Source organism: Lytechinus variegatus, chromosome 4 (assembly GCF_018143015.1).
Source record: "Lytechinus variegatus isolate NC3 chromosome 4, Lvar_3.0, whole genome shotgun sequence".
Taxonomy (NCBI): domain Eukaryota; kingdom Metazoa; phylum Echinodermata; class Echinoidea; order Temnopleuroida; family Toxopneustidae; genus Lytechinus; species Lytechinus variegatus.
Window position 1 is genome coordinate 57,056,685 of NC_054743.1, and position 16,402 is coordinate 57,073,086.

General features: G+C 35.2%; 1 long non-coding RNA gene across 1 annotated transcript; it reads left to right on the top strand.

Moving 5' to 3' along the window:
* Positions 1-2,654: 2,654 nt before the first annotated feature.
* On the top strand, positions 2,655-5,316 carry LOC121412757. Its single transcript, XR_005969667.1, has 3 exons — positions 2,655-3,073; positions 4,079-4,205; positions 4,669-5,316. It is a non-coding gene; the product is annotated as an uncharacterized LOC121412757 (long non-coding RNA).
* Positions 5,317-16,402: the final 11,086 nt, after the last annotated feature.

Consider the following 16,402-nt stretch of genomic DNA (forward strand, 5'->3'; position numbering starts at 1 on the left):
TGTCAAGTACTGTACATATTGTCTTTGTGTATTACATTAAAGTTTCAAAATATCCCTTCTGAGGTGTCTGATTGTGAAAAAGTAGGCATATGAGCTAGCGCTCTGCGCTAGCATTTTTGATTGGTAGGTCCAGTATAGAAAACGGTTCTGTACATTAATCAATCGGTTCCATTATAATGTAGAAATGATAAAGATACATCATAGAGCTATTATCTCTGTTAGCTCCATGGATACATCATTTAAAAACAGGATATTTAAGGAAGGGAAGAATGAGAGAGCAAGTGAAAGATAAAACGAAAATAAAAATAAGAAAGAAGGAAAGGAAAGAATGAAAGGGCAAAAGAGAGAGAGAGAGAAAGAGACATATGGAAAACTAGCGGACAGAAGGTCCTCGCTGCACGCGCGCACCCTTATAACACGCAGAATTCCCTTGCATCATACCCCTTTTTCACAAACAAATGTGTATCAAGGACAAGCGTTGATTCAGATAGAATTTCCGCCCTCCTGAAATGAATGTTAATAACTTCTTCTATCAGATGACCATATTTTTTTTACATTCAATTGGTGGGAAATATGGCACTTTATTACATTAAAATCACTAAAAACCATCCATAGTCAGGAATATGTATTGGGATAATGGGTTAGTGGGACATTTTTATAGTACCCGGGTGGATTACATCCGTCGTCACATCGTTGGGTGATGGTATCAAGAATTTCCGCCCAGATTATAATAAAGGGCACATTATAAGGCAAATACTCATGAAAGAACCATGGAGATTGGTTAATAAGGAAATAGTGCACTTTTATCATCAAATCAGAGGAGATTTTCTTTGTGATACTGATGTCCGAAGAGCAAACCTACACTCGACGTGCATTCAACACATACATGCATGACATGGGGCTGGACAGAGCTTTTGTGTACGTCGGTGTGTTGTTCGAGTCACAGCGGTTTTCTAGCTCTTTCCATTGCAGTGCTGAACATTTTATTAGGAATATATAAATATATATACCTTGTCAGTCCGAACTATGGATATAAATATATCAGATACCATTATTTTTGCCAACAAAAATCAATTTTATTCTCTGAATTGGATATGTCTCTGAATGTTGTGACGGGTCCATTATGTATACGTGGGGTGCATCCTAGCTTATCACTGCATTGGTAAGTCTGAAATTTAAGTTTGCTTTTTCATTTCACTTTAAATGATGTTAAATGTAAGGATAATTTCTGAAATCGACATAAGATATTGCGAATCAATGCTGAAACATTATTTGTGAAGACGTTTTATCCCTCTGTAATATGCTATTTCCCCCATAAAGCCGCAATGGAACATTCTGCACCACTAGTCATACGATGATCGCGAGGTCTGCAAACGTCGTCTGCTATGTTTTTATATGTCCGGTACACTGTATGCAAGTTTTCGATATGAAAAAATGGAAAAAAAAGGAAAGAGTGAATGAATGAAAGAAAGAAAGAAAGAAAGAAAGAAAAAGAAAGAAAGAAAGTAAGGGGGTCACAGGAAAAGAAGAAGAGAAAAAAAGAAAGAAAACAGAAGAGAAGAAAGAAAGAGGAAAAGAAAAAATCAAGAAGAATCAAAGGGAAAAAAAGGAAAACGAAAAAGAAGAAAGAAAGGAAAAGAAAGAAAGAAAGAAAGAAAGGGCAATGTTTATTTTTATGTCACTTATTAGGCCCAATTACATGACGGGGGTGATCTTCTACATATTCATATTCTGTATACACGTTCCTCTCTGCGTGGACCGTTATAGAAGATATTTCCAAGGAGATATCATCTAACTCCTTGATATTTCAAAGTATAACACATATGTATCTACCCATGTATGTTATGTATAGCCATGGACCTATATACATGTAGCATATGGGCGGCCATAAGTGCCAAAATTACCGATTTGAGAAATATATATGTACCGTTGAAAATAAACTAAAATGCAGAAATATATCTAAAAATAAAGAAATTTTTAAAATAATTAAGATAACAAAAAAATAGAAATTCACAGAATCAAACATTAGTGCAGAAATAAGGACAAACACAAAAACAAGACAATCGCAAAGAATAAATGATAAAAAATACGTAGATAACCATATAATTGAACACAATCACAGAAATATAGGTTCATGCAGGAATAGAGAAAGACTGAGAAATGTAAAGACATTCATAGAATTAAATACAACTTCAGAAATATAGACAACCGCAGAATTGAAGAGAACTACAGGAATAATAGAGACGTCAGAAATAAAGACATTTTCAAAAATATAGACAGCCAGAGAATTGTAGACAACCTAATAAATATAGACAATCTCAGAATTTAAGAAAACTTCAGAAACATAAACAACAGAAATATAGACAACCTCAGAACACAAAAACTTCAGAAACATAAACAACAACAGAAATAGAGGCAACCTCAGAAATACAGACAACCGCAAAATTAAACAAAACGACTGAATTATAGTCCATCGCAAATAGCGCTACCTCGTCGAAAATAGAGACTGCAGAAATTCTGGAGAGCACAGAAATTCTGTAGAGCTGAGAAATAAAAGTACAGCACGTCAAACATACTGGAAATGAGAGGGCAATAGAGGGCGTACTACCACCACGCACGCACAGAGATACGATCTTACGTATACGTAAGCTCCCGAAGGGAGCTAGAGAGGTAACTCTTTTCGCGCGTTTTTTTCTCCCATAGGTTTTGTACACAGCCAACATGGCTGCCGGCGGACAATTTGAAGGTTGATTTTGGAGGGTCAATGTTTAATTCATGAAATGACGTCAAATTACGCAAAATACACTTCTATGATTGGCTAAGACGCTAATGTTTTATTCATATCTTATGAATTAAACACGTTTTTTCCTTCCCACAATTCCCTACGAGATCTGTGCGAAGTGTTGTTCTTTTAGACTCTGCGAATTTCCAGTTTCTACAACGAAATAGCTCGACTAATCATCTGTTTATAGAATTGATGTTCGAAATCGTGATTTCTGAGTGAACTTCATTGGAGCAGAAAATCTTGGAGGGAACATCAATAATAATCTACTGACATTCCATGAGAATAAAAGTAAGTTAAGTTCATTTTCATGTTTTGATCTCACTTGCAATGGTGATGTGTTTGCCGGGGTTCGGGCCCATCCCGTATTACTTTACTACGTAAACCTCCATTTCCATACACTCCCATGTCTTTTGCCTGACTTCCAAATAAATCATCTGTCATTTGAGTTTCTCAAAAAATAGGCCTAACTTACCATTTGTCGTAGATCTAGACCTTCATCGGAATCCTTCATGTAGGCAAAAGTAAACCTGTATTTCAGTTTTATTGTCAATTATCAGGGGTAGATGTGGACTTGTTTCCGACCTCCTGTTTTAGTAACGAGAAACTGTCGATTTTGGTCAGAGCGGGATCCGGTCTTGATATCGCCGGTGCTAGCCGGCTAGCGAGATTGTCGATGTAGTCATGGGGTATGTAAATAGCGGGGACGGACTAGGCCCAAACTTAATGTTCAAGCTAGAAAGTTGAAGTTTAGGTCTAGTCCGTCCACGCTATTTCATCTTCATATGAATAAGTATAATTCTCAGCAGCTTCTTTTATTCAAAAACTTTTTACTTCAGAGTAATCATGAATGAAATCCAATTTTAGTGTTAGATTTGAATGAAATGTCTAGACGCAAATCAAGTTTCCATTTGAACAGGATGCCCTGGGCCTGGCCTGGGGTGGTATTCTGAAAAGTTCTTAGTGTTTACTTCATTCAAATGTGTTGTGATTCTTTAGTTATATACAGGACCAGTATAGACCAGGTCCTGATTCAGCTATACAGCTGGAGCAATATTGGTTGGAATCATTTTACTTTAATAAACAGTAATATGCGTATGCTTCTCTGTGAAACTTTATGATAGAGAGAGATTGAAGTTTTTGGACCGACCAGATAATTAATTTTGGAATATTCATAGGCCAATGATATGGGCAGCTTGAAATTTTTTAAATATTGTTTAAGAAGAGTAGTTATTGGGTTAGTTTATTTATCTCTAATACCATACTCTCAAACTTAAAAAAAAATGTTTATTGCAGATCCAATAGGACCAAGATTTTAGCAGTTCACACCCGGTCAGAGGGACAAAATTGAGAACCATGCAGATCAGCAAGTGTGGGTTACACTCTAATGAGGAACAGGATATCTGAATTGGAAAATTGCAAGGTACGCTTGTTGTTTTAATAATAATACAGGCTGTATCTAAGCTACAGTCTAAATCTAAATAAATAAATATTCCCTCTTTTGGGGGGAGGGGGAATGGATAAATGAGCTGAATCAAGATAAGATATCATGTACAATTAAAGCTCCATTGATAGTTAATATTTGCTTGAATTTCAGATTCACCAGTATTTCCATTCGTCACCGACCATACCTTCTGTCTATGTACATGTACATAAAAAACATGATATTAACAGTTATCTGGTAAATATTTGAATTAATTTGGACTCTTTATTATCAAAACATACTGTAAATAGTTATATTGATATATCAATTTATCTGGATGTAGGACAAAAGTGACAAAAGTATTAAATAGAGTTTAAATCTTCTTAATAAAACTGGACTAGATGAGTAAAAATAATTTACATCAGCAGCTCATTTTGTTCTTTCTCTATTTTTTACAATGCAGGTTTCCCACTGCCCAAGCTGTTTAAGTACTGGTATCACAACAAGTACCAAGATGGAAGATATATGAAGGCCAAGCTAATAAGTAGTTACTTCAAATTAATTTGAATAGATATATCAACAAAGCATTGAACGTTCTTTAAACTGCACATCTGTAGAAAAGAGTTAGGTTCATCAGCGGGCAATGACATTAAAGTATACAAAATTTCACACAAAATACAATAAAGAAATATTTTTTTTCCAATGGGCAAATGTATCACCTTTTATTAATATCTAATATTTCTACTAGTTCTTAGAAGTTTTTGTGAAATTAAATATAATTTCCAGTTTAAAGGACTATTGTATACAAGACAAAAATTTATTTTGAAATAAAAATCATGCGTAGATAAATGTTAATAAAGGTGATCAGAGGATTAAGAAATAATTTTAGTATCACTCCTGGACCTCATTCCATAAACAAGTTATTACTATTGTAATCTTGTCACTATGACAATTACCATGGTAACAGAGCTGACCAAGAAATCAAGGTCTTTATGGTAGCTGCAATGGGCTTGGACAAAGTTACCATAATTGCAAGTCGTCATATAATGGCTCAATAATTATGTAGGGATATTAAATTGCATTTATTATTATCTTACTCAAAGTTTTGAAATGGGTTTTCTCTGCAAAAATATATGAATGGACCATAGAGCTATCTCTGTTAGCTCCATGAATAGACCATATTTTTAAAAATAGATTGAATTCTACCCACAGTGACAGTAGACAATATCAAATTTTGTTAGTGATTCACTGACTTGGAAAGGCACTGTTTAGGGAGATTCTTGAATTATGCCCCCCCCCCCTTTTTTATGTGGAGTGCTCTCACATTAGTAGAATATTTCTTGTCAGCAAATTTGGAAGGAATTTACTCTTTTTTTTGAGTGACAAACTTATGTGGAAAGAATAAACAGAATATTTCAGATTTTTATGCTCTTTTTATGAAATCTTGGATGCATCCCTCATATTAATTATAAGGCTCATCAACAACTTTTGAGTGAAATTTTGATAAACATTGTATATTTTGACTTAAGAAAATGTACTAAATCCTTCATTTTTTTAAAATCTAATTTAATGCTTGTAGACTCTAGTTGTTATGTTATTTTCAATGTTTCAGAAAATGGATTTCTTAATAAACGTGTTAATTTTGAATTAAATTATCTGATCTTGGTCATTTTCATTTATTAATCACCAATTTGTGATGATATATTGCTACCAAAATTTTTTATGCACAAATGGCACAAGATGTTGCACCTTGTACTCAAATGTGATACTACTGTGACATCGTGAGAGCAAACAGCAGTTAATCAAAATATTCTTCAAGAGAAATAAGGATAAGAGTGGGAAAGTATGTAAAATGACAGGAGAATTATTTGCCTTTATGCATATATTTGTGTGTGTCAGTTTCTGAGAGAGAAAGAAAAAGAGAGAGAAGGGGCAGGAGATGGGGGCAGTTAGAGAAAGTTGTTTGTTTTAGAAGAAGCAATCATGAGACCTTACTGTTCATGATGGGTATACGGGGATTTGGAACCTGTATTAAATGTATTTTTCTTTCCATATAAAAATTATACCAGATTCATTTCCAGTTGAAAATAAAAAATAAATATCCTATAGCCTACGATCGGTTTGCTCTCCTGCCTAGATAGTTTTGAGAATCCCCCTAAAATATTGTACCTAGGTCATGGTTATTGATATGATAGTGACATAGAAGTCGCCATTTAAAATTAAGTGCTCCCGACTGCTATTCATAATAGGACCTATATTTGGGACTACAATAATTATGTAAAAGTATTTGATTTGTTCTTATTATTTTTTAAAATTATGAAATAAAGGTTCATTTTGTTTTCTGTAATTAAAAATAAAAAGAAAAGAGTTTGGTTGCAATAGGGGTTAGGTCCACTTTTTACCATTCCGAGAAAATCCATGTTTTTTATTCTCACCTATTGCATTACTCAACTAAATTGTCATGTACTAGCCTATCATGTGAACATAAAATTGGCCGGGTACAAAAGAAATCTACCTGTTTTCAATTTTTTCTATATATTCTTTAAAACATCATTTTGGACCTAAACCCTTTTGCAACTATACTGAAATGAATCCAATCAATTTTGATTTAAAAAGTGATTTTTCTTTGCCACTTTTATTCACGTTTTCATGTGAATTTCAAATTTTCTTTGGTATCATCTTATAGAGCTACTACATATCTATACATTGCGACAAAAAAAAATCAAATTTGATGAATCAAATTTGATGAAAAATGAACCTAACCCCTTTTGCAAGTGAGCTCTTCAAATAAGGGCTTCAGAAACATAAAGAGATGCCATATTAATTACATTCAACCATTATTGTCAACCGAGGAACATTTACACGATTTAAGGGAAAAATATTATGGCAACATTTTCTTTGGGATCTTCTTCTGTAGTAGTGAATGTAATTAGTAGAAAGAAAATTATATGAAAAGAGGGCAATATAAAGTTTCCAGTTATTGCTTTCGCAAAGATCCTGACAACTTGCAGCTACAATAAATCAAAGGTGCAATAATAATCGTGACAGGCAAGAACAAATAGATCAATAAAAATAATATTACATGTACTTAAGAATGAATGAGTGTAATGATGTTATTATAATCACAAACGTTATTAAATCAGGTCGCGCATTATGCTAATTAGTGACCAAATGCTCATTTACATATTTTTACGCTATGCGCGAAGGACGTTCCATGACCACGCCTCCATTTCGCTGGTGTACCAAAGCAGTGGCGGCTCCATAGGCTTGTACATGTAAAATGGGAGCAGTGTGCACTTTTGACCCTCCAAAATTTTCTTCAATTCTGACCGGATGCAGAAGCGGAGTTTCCACCCCCTGCACGCACGTGTATGATGCATGCATGCGACGAATGCGATCGAGCATGTGCTATGGTTTTCATCGTTACCGGTATTTTGTATTACATTATCCCACTTGTTTTGGGATTTAATTTCAACCTCTATGGTTGATTACGTTTGTTGGGCCTGAACTTGGTAAAGAGGACTTCGTGAAACAGCGGACAAGTAGCTCACTATCTCCGATTCAGTCAAGAAGTTAGACTTATAACGGTGTTGAGAAACGGGCCCCATGATGTCTAATCTACGATGACCGGCGTGAAGTTGGTTGGATATTCGATATTCGATATTCAAACTGTGAAGTTGGTTGGATATTCAGGTTCGATATTCAAACGCGTGTGAAGTTGGACAGATATTCAATATTCGATATTAAAAAATTAGGGGTTTTGAAAGCTAGCTAGGGGGTTTAAAAGGTGGAACACGTCTCGGGCAACCATAAAATAGCTGGCTTGCCCTAATACGAGGATTTTTTAGGGGACAAAAGTCAGTGAATAAAAGGGTTGGAAATTTCTAATTTAATTGTTTTTTTCAAGGGGCCCCCAGGGATATCCCGACGGCCTAGCCAGGGTAACCACCTATCCTAACTTGTAGAACTCGATTCGGGTAACAAGATAAACACCTGCCTGACCCGGCGCATGTACATTAAGGGGGCTCAAATTAACAAAATTAAAGGGAATAAAGGGCTATTTAGACCATTTTTTAATTAAAAAAAGTATTTTTTTCAAGGGGCCCCCAGGGATATCCCGACGGCCTAGCCAGGGTAACCACCTATCCTAACTTGTAGAACTCGATTCGGGTAACAAGATAAACACCTGCTTGACCCGGCGCATGCACATTTAGGGGCAACTCGGTAAAGCATCTCATCAGCAGATTTTATTCATTAATGACACTCAGTCCTAATTCCTCCGCCACTAACATAGTTCCGAAAACCGAGTGATACATGTATTTTGTTTTATTCGCACAAAGTTTGTTGAGTTGTTAACCATAGTTTTCTTCTCGAATCAGTCTAATCATTATACATACTTACTTTTTTGTAATCAGATTACAAAGTAAGAAAAATGAGAATGGGTTGGGTCGAATGATTATCTTTAGCCTTTTGTTGTAGATCGGCTGTCTCTGCATGCTCTTGCAGAAAATAGGCATACCGATACAATAGGGGCCGTATATCGATACAAAACGTCTTGTTGAAAATATGAGTTTAACGTTCTTCTAATCTTCAAATAATTCTCAGGAAACATTTTCTATGGCACGTGTAGCCTTCAATTCAATTAATCAACAAGGACGGAGTTATACCCCTAAAAAATAATTGTATTATGAATTAACATGTCTCTTTTATACGATATCGCGTGACTAATTATTGATTGATTGATCGGCTAAATTGCCAATGCGACCATCACATAATTTGAATTTATATTTAAAATCTTTTTAAAAGGCCAAGATTTTCTAGCTCGCTTCGCTCGCTGGTGACTTATACAAATTTTCCACTTTTGCTATGTTTTGCTGCTTTAATATATTTCGTTTATTATCCGCAATGAACTGCTTTGAACTTAAAGGGATAGTCCGGGGTGAAAATATTTATATTTTGATACATAGAGTGGTATTCACTGAGCAAAATGCCAAAAATTTCATTAAAATCGGAAAACAAATACTAAAGTATTTGTTATTAATTTACCCAAGCCAAATTCTAACAATTGTAAAAGGACATTTTTCTATCGGGGATATCAATTTTTAATCGATTGCTCAATGAAATTCATAATGTACCAACTTTAAGTTGCTTTCATACTCTATTATGATTATTTAGATTGAGCATTTGTATTTTTACTTCTTTCTTTTTGTTTTCATAGTTTTAGTAAGCTTTTTTTGAACACTTTTCTGTCAATGTACTTTACTTGGAAATGTTTTTCTTTTAGTATTTTTATTGGTGTATATTACTTTGTTTGGTAAATGTAGGACCCCAAGGAAGAACAGCAGTATTTTGCAAATACAGCTGAATTGGGCGATCCTCCGTTATTGTATCTATATTGTTATGAAATAAAACAAACAAACAAGTTTAAAGTTTAGCAATATTTTGTGAAAACAATCATCATGAATATTTATTAGATGGGCTGTGGATGTTACATCTCAACTTTCATTTTTCTTAACGTGTTAATACATAATTTTTTTCCCCGTTATTTCATACTTGTGTGAATAATGTCTCCCTTATAGTGAAATAAGTTGCAGCAATAAAATAATATCAAATGCAATAAATCAATGGACAATCCAATTTTTCTAGCTCTTGGAGGAAAAAAATTTGAATAGACCTAATTTCATATAGTAAAATACAAAAGAACAAGTGGAGATGTGACATCATCAGCCCACCTAATGAATATCATGACCATACTGTTTTCACAAAACATTGCTAAAATTTAAACTTCTTAATTTGTTATCCGATTTTGATGAAATTTTTGGCATTTTGCTAAGTGAATTTTACTCTATTTATTAAGCTATAATACTTTCAGCCCGGACCATCCCTTTAATATAATATGTGGTGTATATACCCGCGATATGATAAAAAAATGTTGGCCATCTGCAAAGTTTTAAAATATCACGAGGTACCGGGGGCTCCGCCCCAGACCAGTGGTGGCACCAAAGGATGAGGCCCAGTGTGTTGCCCAACCCCCGAAATTTTGAAGAAAAAAATGTTTAGTAAGCATTGTCATAATTCTCCAAGACTTTTTTTTTTGTTCTTAAAATTTTGAAAATTTTCTCATCCATTCACCGTTAGCATTTAGCTCCCGACAATTTTGGTCACTAACATAGATCTTTCAGGTCATTATATAAAATTCACGATGTCGCTCGCGCTACGCGCTCGCAGTAACTAATAATTGAAATAAGTAAATTATCTATTTACATGGGTCTTAAAAATCCAATGTCATTAGAGTTTTCATTATTTGTTTTAGCGAGATACATATCCTGCGTGTCCACAATTTTCATAACTGAAATATTTTCAGCGAATTAGATACCCATTCAGTTCATGATGACAAAAAAGGTGCTTAGAACGTCCAGGTATCATCCCTTCGCGCTCACACTATTTATTTGGTGAGATATCATCTTCATGACCCAATTAATGCAAACAGCTAGTCCTTAACAGGTCGCTTTTCAAGTCAGGAGGGACACCATTATTTTTGAAATAAAATTAGCTCGCACTTCTCGCTCGATTTAAAGAAATTGTGTGTCACCCCCCCCCCCCACCGAGAATGTTATTTTGCCTCCTTATAGGATAAAAACCCTTGTGCCATTATTGTTCCGGACCCCATCCGATAACACTGCCCCAAGCCCCCCAAAAAGTTCTGAAACTGGGAACAAAGAAGAGATGACTAAAGGAAAGAAAGGAAAGGAAGATGAAAGATATATATGATGTTCATTTTCTGCACACCATGCATGTCTAAAACAATCTCAAAGTTGCTCGGGGCACAATCCTAAAGTATCCTGTTCATACTATTGCATGTATTATGACTTCTCCGTTCTCCCTATTTTTCTTTATATTCCCCCCTCCTTTTCTTTGCTCTCTCTCCGAGTCCCTTTCCCTTCTCTCTCTTCTATTTTTTTATCTTTTAAAGTTTTTATTGTTTTTTCATAATTTTGTATAAAAAATCAAATATAATTAATACAATATAAAAGAGTAGAATAAATGATATCTTGATTTCATTTTCTCCCTTTTCTTATTGGTTTTTTTTTCTACTCTTCCCATTGCCGGCACTAAGAGATAGGGAGGAAGTCGGGGCAGTAGTTCCCAATGCTCTAAATAGCCCTTTATTCACTTTAATTTTGTTAATTTGAGCCCCCTTAATGTACATGCGCCGGGTCAAGCAGGTGTTTATCGTGTTACCCGAATCGATTTCTACAAGTTAGGATAGGTGGTTACCCTGGCTAGGCCGTCGGGATATCCCTGGGGGCCCCTTGAAAAAAATACTTTTTTTAATTAAAAAATGGTCTAAATAGCCCTTTATTCCCTTTAATTTTGTTAATTTGAGCCCCCTTAATGTACATGCGCCGGGTCAAGCAGGTGTTTATCGTGTTACCCGAATCGATTTCTACAAGTTAGGATAGGTGGTTACCCTGGCTAGGCCGTCGGGATATCCCTGGGGGCCCCTTGAAAAAAATACTTTTTTTAATTAAAAAATGGTCTAAATAGCCCTTTATTCCCTTTAATTTTGTTAATTTGAGCCCCCTCAATGTACATGCGCCGGGTCAAGCAGGTGTTTATCGTGTTACCCGAATCGAGTTCTACAAGTTAGGATAGGTGGTTACCCTGGCTAGGCCGTCGGAATATCCCTGGGGGCCCCTTGAAAAAAATACTTTTTTAATTAAAAAATGGTCTAAATAGCCCTTTATTCCCTTTAATTTTGTTAATTTGAGCCCCCTTAATGTACATGCGCCGGGTCAAGCAGGTGTTTATCTTGTTACCCGAATCGAGTTCTACAAGTTAGGATAGGTGGTTACCCTGGCTAGGCCGTCGGGATATCCCTGGGGGCCCCTTGAAAAAAACAATTAAATTAGAAATTTCCAACCCTTTTATTCACTGACTTTTGTCCCCTAAAAAATCCTCGTATTAGGGCAAGCCAGCTATTTTATGGTTGCCCGAGACGTGTTCCACCTTTTAAACCCCCTAGCTAGCTTTCAAAACCCCTAATTTTTTAATATCGAATATTGAATATCTGTCCAACTTCACACGCGTTTGAATATCGAACCTGAATATCCAACCAACTTCACAGTTTGAATATCGAATATCGAATATCCAACCAACTTCACGCCGGTCATCGTAGATTAGACATCATGGGGCCCGTTTCTCAACACCGTTATAAGTCTAACTTCTTGACTGAATCGGAGATAGTGAGCTACTTGTCCGCTGTTTCACGAAGTCCTCTTTACCAAGTTCAGGCCCAACAAACGTAATCAACCATAGAGGTTGAAATTAAATCCCAAAACAAGTGGGATAATGTAATACAAAATACCGGTAACGATGAAAACCATAGCACATGCTCGATCGCATTCGTCGCATGCATGCATCATACATGTTATGAGGCGTCTGACTAAGAAAAAGCAACCTGAAAATATGACATTGAACGTAAACGATGCCGAAATATCTGACTTGAAAGAAATTGTTGAGCTCTTCAATACATATTTTATTGACTCAGTTCAGGAACTCACCAACAATTTTGAACAAAGTGTTGAGAATTCCGAAGAGTGTGAACACATTAATGAAGAAAATTCGGAAAAGCAGATAAAAAGTGATTTGTTTAATTTCTCTATTATTTCTATAGATTTCGTCATCAAAGAGATAAAATCTTATAGTTGCAAAAAAGCAACTGGATATGACGAACTCTCCGTCAAAATACTGAAATATATTTGTGATATTCCTTGTGTAATCGGAAGCTTAGTATATATATTGAATCTGTCCTTAAAGTCTTCTGTATACCCTGATGCTTGGAAAATAGCCAGAGTCCAACCGATTCCAAAAGGAGGGGATTCAGCCACACTGAAAAACTACAGGCCTGTATCTATACTGCCGATTTTATCTAAAATAATCGAGAGGGCAGTGTATTTAAACGTATTTGATTATATATCTCAGAAAGACTACTTATATAAGAATCAGTTTGGGTTTCGCCCTAAGCATTCATGCGAAACAGCTTTATTATGCATGGTGAATCAATGGTCAGAGAATGTAGATAAAGGACACCTGAATGGTATAGCTTTTATAGACCTTCGACGTGCATTTGATACGGTTAACCATTCCCTACTATTAGATAAATTATATCAATATGGATTCTCACCTAATGTCATCAAATGGTTTGATTCTTACTTGAAAAACCGCCAACAATATGTATCATTGGGAAAAGAAAAATCTACTCTACGAAACATTACAATGGGTGTGCCACAGGGTTCGATCTTAGCCCCGATACTTTTCACTTTATTCATTAATGATCTCCCAAACGCTATACCAAATGGCACCGTTTACATGTATGCTGACGATACTACTATTTCTGTTTTGGGGGGATCGAAGCAAGAGGTCGAGCTAAAACTGTCAAAAGCTCTCAGGGATTTGGACTCTTGGCTCAATAAAAACAAGTTGATTTTGAATAGTGACAAGACCAAAACGATGCTACTAGGATCAAAACAAAAGCTAAGAACACTAGACAGCAATATGCTATCGATAGTGTTAAATGGATGTCAATTGGAATGTGTAAATGAATATAAATGTTTAGGAGTTATTATAGATAACAATCTCGACTTTAAAAAACATGTTGACAGCATAGCTTTAATTGTAAAACAAAAACTAGGAACTATTCGTCGCTGTAAACAGTATTTTGATAAAGCACAATTGAATAAGCTATATTGGGCATTTGTAATGCCCCATATAATGTATTGCTGTACCGTCTGGTCGGGAAGATCTGAAATTAATCACAGTAAGTTAGAGAGATTACATAAGAGGGCGGCATACATGGTATCTAACTTCTCTTGGGAAACTCCATCTGAACAAATTTTCAAAATATTATCCTGGCCCAAAATACGCAATGTCTTTTTCAGAGCATCTTGCTTAATGGTTCATAAATGTTTACACGAAGCTGCTCCCCAGGTGCTTTGTGATAAGTTTATTTATATAGAGAAAGTATCCTCCCGAACAACTAGAAACACAAATAAGATGATAATCAGAGTGCCATATGCTCGTACAACCTTTTATCAGAAATCATTTTTTGTCACAGGCCCATTACATTGGAATAAACTACCCGAACACCTCCGATTCATAGAAAACATTAAACAGTTCAAACAGGAAATGGCTAAATGGGAAAAAACCTTTAATATGTAATAGGGACTAATGGTGGAATTTATTTTATTCTTTCTCCTCATTTTGTACATATTTTATCTCTTTTCATGTGTATATATTTTCGTTTAGTTTTAGTTAACATCTTTACAGTATTATATTTTATTTGTTCTGTTATTTTCCATAGTTAATTATGCTCATTTCATTTCATTTTTTTTTTTTCAATAGTAGTATTTATGCTCTATTCTTTGTTTATATTTGAATATGTTACCATGTTTTATATTTGTGTTTGTTCACGAAGGGCCTCAACGAAAACCAGCTTGTTGCTGATTGAGCTACCCTTCTTTTAAATATTTGAAATAAATAAATAAATAAATAAATAATACACGTGCGTGGTGGTAGTACGCCCTCTATTGCCCTCTCATTTCCAGTATGTTTGACGTGCTGTACTTTTATTTCTCAGCTCTACAGAATTTCTGTGCTCTCCAGAATTTCTGCAGTCTCTATTTTCGACGAGGTAGCGCTATTTGCGATGGACTATAATTCAGTCGTTTTGTTTAATTTTGCGGTTGTCTGTATTTCTGAGGTTGCCTCTATTTCTGTTGTTGTTTATGTTTCTGAAGTTTTTGTGTTCTGAGGTTGTCTATATTTCTGTTGTTTATGTTTCTGAAGTTTTCTTAAATTCTGAGATTGTCTATATTTATTAGGTTGTCTACAATTCTCTGGCTGTCTATATTTTTGAAAATGTCTTTATTTCTGACGTCTCTATTATTCCTGTAGTTCTCTTCAATTCTGCGGTTGTCTATATTTCTGAAGTTGTATTTAATTCTATGAATGTCTTTACATTTCTCAGTCTTTCTCTATTCCTGCATGAACCTATATTTCTGTGATTGTGTTCAATTATATGGTTATCTACGTATTTTTTATCATTTATTCTTTGCGATTGTCTTGTTTTTGTGTTTGTCCTTATTTCTGCACTAATGTTTGATTCTGTGAATTTCTATTTTTTTGTTATCTTAGTTATTTTAAAAATTTCTTTATTTTTAGATATATTTCTGCATTTTAGTTTATTTTCAACGGTACATATATATTTCTCAAATCTGTAATTTTGGCACTTATGGCCGCCCATAGTAGCAAGCCCAGAATGTGAAAGAGAATGGCCCTACTTACATTCCACAAGATAAGAAATGGTCATAACAGCTGGATCCTAATCCCTCTCTTGCCCCTACTTCCACAAATCTGCTGTCAATCATGGTATCTACTGGCAACGGAGGGTTTCAGCAAACTCCGCCTCACATCCACGTTTCGTGGATGTGGCTCAAAGAAGTTGTAGACCCACTTCTGGAGCCTCAGTAGACCTAGTCTGCTATGCAGACTCGTTGAATCAGCTGAGGTACACACACTGCAGATGTGGGTCTACATTTGTAGACAACCGCAAAATTAAACAAAACGACATTTACCCCTCCCAGTATTAAAGAGATATACAAACAGCACAAAGGAAATAGGAATAAACAAAGGAGATGAATGAAATAAGGTGAAATAGAATCAATAAGGAATAAAAATCGTGATAATGAACAGAAAATAATTGGTCGAGATTACGAATGTGTAAGATTAGAAATATCAGTTTTAATTTTTGGACGAAAATGTGAATCCAGTGTCTAATCGCCTTTGCCTCCTCTTGTACCAATTGAAATAGACTAAGAAAGAAAATGTAAATGGGCAATTCCAGGAGTCCGAATGCGATCGCTACGCCCTATTGACTGCGAAAAAATAGGAAAAATTGAGTAACCCAAGGAAAGGGGGGAAAAGGGAAGAAGAGTGAAGAAATTGACAGACCTGTAGACGGGGAGAATATTAGCGTTTCAGCTAGGTCAATTTGTAAAAACTAATGGTCCATTTCGCGCTTCATACTTTCAATTGTTTTATCATAAGAAGATTGTGCACTCTGTTCATTTTTACGAAAAATACTTAGGTCTTTTCTTTTTCGTCCTTGATGTTTGAAAGAAGTTTGCGCTTCGCGC